The 3,924-nt window shown below is 45.2% G+C and overlaps 1 long non-coding RNA gene across 1 annotated transcript; it reads left to right on the forward strand.

Annotated features, from left to right (window-relative positions):
• Nucleotides 1–257: 257 nt before the first annotated feature.
• Nucleotides 258–3,621, forward strand: LOC142828937 (uncharacterized). The gene is made up of 2 exons (XR_012903110.2): nt 258–338; nt 3,190–3,621. It is a non-coding gene; the product is annotated as an uncharacterized LOC142828937 (long non-coding RNA).
• Nucleotides 3,622–3,924: the final 303 nt, after the last annotated feature.

The raw sequence follows: 3,924 nt of genomic DNA on the forward strand, positions 1-3,924 counted from the left end.
CCAGAGTTGTTGAACTCACGGTATTAAGCCACCTGGCATTCTAATGTGACAAATACAAAAATAGTCTCAAATAATGGAAAAAAGTCCCAAACTATTCTAGAATCCTCCTTCTGTATCGTATGTGGTTTATGGTGTACGTGGTTATTAGTGTCTATGGCAACTGGCATAATACACTCATGGCTTGACCAATCACGATACAGCTAGCCATTCCAAATGTATAGCACAAATTAATGACATAATGATTACAAGTGTATAGTCACAAACAAAAAAACTCCATTAAATATCAGTTGAGGCCACTCACCAACCTAAACGCGGAGATCAAGCAGTGAATTACTAAGGTATTGAAGCAATTCCTCATCACCTCATAACCCTTCACTACTTGCCCCCACCCACTCCAATTTACACTAGCACAACCGTCACAGTGTTACTTCAGATGTGCTAACGTGTGTGGTTTGCCTAACTGGAGCCGCACTCCCATGCCTCCAAGACTGGCGGTGGCCCTTTAGACCTGGCTATCTCTCCTGTGGAAGAGAGCTTTTATCAAAGGAATTTGGGGTAGCTTATATCCCTGTGGGAAAAGCTGGATTGTAAAAGATCCAAACGGATCTGGAGTAAGTGAAATGTGAATGAGTGAAGGTTAGTAGAACAGCTTTAATCTTTGCGGCCAGCGACTTCTGAAGGGGGAAAGTTGTAAGGTAATATGGCATCAATACACACTTTCATATTCAGTTGTAAAAGTCCAAGGCTGTGTCCAGACTCCATGCCTCCGTCGACGGAGGCATGTAGATTAGCCAGCTCGGAAGAGGGAAATGAAGCCGCGATTAAAATAATCGCGGCTTCATTTAAATTTAAATGGCTGCCCCGATCTGCCGATCAGCTGTTTGTCGGCAGATCGGGAGAGTCTGGACGCGATGCCCCGACAAAGAAGCCTTTCTTCATCGACACAGGTAAGCCTCGTGAAACCAGGTTTACCTGTGTCGATGAAGAAAGGCTTCTTTGTCGGGGCATCGCGTCCAGACTCTCCCGATCTGCCGACAAACAGCTGATCGGCAGATCGGGGCAGCCATTTAAATTTAAATGAAGCCGCGATTATTTTAATCGCGGCTTCATTTCCCTCTTCCGAGCTGGCTAATCTACATGCCTCCGTCGACGGAGGCATGGAGTCTGGACACAGCCCAAGTGTGTGCCCTACATTTGGAAGAAGAAAGCATCTTCCGCTTGGTTAAATTGTCATTAGATACAAATTAATACAATTGCCTATAATAGACTTTAATCCTAATTCCTTAATTCTAACAATCATTTGAGCTGATGGTGTACTCCAGATAAAAGCTGGAGACATTCTATGCAAGTATGTGCTTGCCTCAAAGTATATTTTTAAATTGCTAATTACTTGATATTTTGCATTTTACAGATAAAGTCCCTATTGCTCATTCCCACAAAAGCATTTCAGAAGATTAATTAGCTCTTCATTAATAAATAATTAAGCATTTTTATCTGCTCATTGCCCATAAGCAATTGTAAATTTGATGTTACTAATTTGATGTCCCACAAACAGCACTGCTTGAAGAATTCTTTGAAGCAAATCTATCATACGCCTGATTTACAGTTTGCTTGCTTCTTGTTTCCGTAACTAGTCTGGTTACGTGATTTATATGCACCAACAGGGCCAGTATTTACAGTCTCGTGTAGTCTTTTCAGAGAGCAAGTGACCAAATTCTGTGCTGCACAGGAAGAGCAGAGGCCATGGGAGGCCATTGCAGGAGGGGTTCTGAGTCTGAGTGGACCCAGCACAGTGAGTGTGGAGCCCCCATCCTGGTCTCGGGCCCAGGCCCTGCTCAGGCATATTCCTGTGGGCCTGGAGTCAGCAAGGACATGGGGTATGTAGTCCATAAGGCCAGCTTCCCTTTATCATAGTCACTTCTTGGCATTATATGCAGCAATGAAGCAAGGAAACACCAAGCCTGCCCCCTGTAAGACTTTCGCTCAAGGCTTGAGGCCTATAGATGCCTCAGCTGAAAACCAAAAGTACTGGAGAGCTGAAAGTAAAGAGTAGAAGGAGAAGGTCTGATCACTAACAATACGGCCAAGAATGACCTTGAGTGTGTTACTGCAGATTATGTAGCACTGGGAAGAAGGATCAAAGAATTCAGAGCACAAGTGGTGTTCTCGTCCATCCTCCCTTTTGAAGGGAAAGGTCGGGGTAGGGATCGTCGAATTGAGGAAGTAAATGCATGGTTGCATAGGAGGTGTCGGAGAGAGGGCTTTGGTTTCTTCTGCCATGGGACTTTGTGCCAGGCACAAGGATTGTTAGGAAGAGATGGGATCCACCTAACAAAGAGAGGAAGGAGCATCTTCGTGGGCAGGCTTGCAAAGCTAGTGAGGAGGGCTTTAAACTAGGTTCGTTGGGGGACGGTGACCAAAACCCAAGGGGAGTGGGAAAGTTGGATACCGGGAAGAATTGCAAAGAGGAACGAGCAACAAAGGAGGACCCCTGATTCGAATGGAGAAGGTAGGGTGATCAACTGGTTATCTGAGGTGTTTGGACACCAATGTGAGAAGCCTGGGCAACTCCTCGTAGAATGAGGTTTACCAAATTCGAAATAAGGGCTCCACTATTTCAAATTTATTTTGAAATAGCGGTTTGCCTGTGTAGACGCTATTAAAGTTAATTTAAAATAACTGCTGTTATTTCAAACTAACTTTGTAGTGTAGACATATCCTGAGGGGGGGATATGACAGAGGGATATAAAATCATGAGTGGTGTGGAGGGGGTGAATAAAGAAAAGTTATTTTCTTTTTCCCATAATATAAGAACTAGAGGACACCAAATGAAATTAATGGGTAGCAGGTTTAAAACTAATAAAAGAAAGTTCTTCACACAGCGCAGTCGATCTATGGAACGCCTTGCCAGAGGAGGCTGTGAAGGCTAGGACTATAACAGAGTTTAAAAAAGCACTAGATAAATTCATGGAGGTTAGGTCCTTAAAAGGCTATTAGCCGGGGGTAAGGAATGGTATTTGTCAGAGGCTGGAGATGAATGGCAGAAGAGAAATCACTTGATCATTGTCTTCGGTCCACCCTCTCTGGGTCACCTGGTGCTGGCCACTGTCGGCAGATAGGATACTGGGCTAGAGGGACCTTTGGTCTGACCCAGTCTGGCCGTTCTTATGTTCTTATGTTCATCCCCAGACACCTAGACAAAAGAGCCATGGCAATGAATTGGTGTGCACGCAAGTCCCTTGAGATCACGGATCTATTCACTGGTAGGAGAAGTGCAGCACAACATTTGTAAGGAGAGGAAATGCAAACAAGAGAAAGGGGAAAATCATCTCTAGAATATGCATCAAACGCTGGGGCATCAGCAGAATGTGTTATAAAAGCGGTAGCCCAGCCAAGGGGCAGGCGGCAGGAGGAGATGTTAACCCTCATGTGGTGCCAGAACGGTGGCCCCTTCTAGTGATGGTGATGAGGAAAAAGATGGAGAACACTTCAGTTGTTCTGTCAGGGAGGGGTGAGCAGCTGTAAGTTTTGTAGAATTTCTGTCTGCCTTACTGATGTGGGCTGTTTGCAACTGCATTAAATTTCTCTCTCTGTTTTTTATAGCGAGAGAGTGTGTCTGTCTGTGTGTGTGTGTGTCTGTCTTTGTTTATTCAAGGGCCACCAAATTTGGTATGCCACTTCCTCTTCAGACTCAAACTTACAGCAAGGTCAAGCTTTGGTTGTGCTAGGACAACTAGAAGCCCCAGGAAAGGGATTGTTTTCCATAACAAGCAAAGGGAGGGGCTGCTGTTTGGAGGGATGTGTTATGAGAGTAGCCACGGGGAGCAATGAGCCGGCAGGGGAGAAAGGTCCCGCAGAGTGGTCACTGGGGACCATGTGCACTGCCGCTGACACGGCCTCACAACACAAGGGGAGTTGAAAACC

The sequence above is a fragment of the Pelodiscus sinensis genome, chromosome 5 (assembly GCF_052426305.1).
Source record: "Pelodiscus sinensis isolate ZL-2025 chromosome 5, ASM5242630v1, whole genome shotgun sequence".
Taxonomy (NCBI): Eukaryota; Metazoa; Chordata; order Testudines; family Trionychidae; genus Pelodiscus; species Pelodiscus sinensis.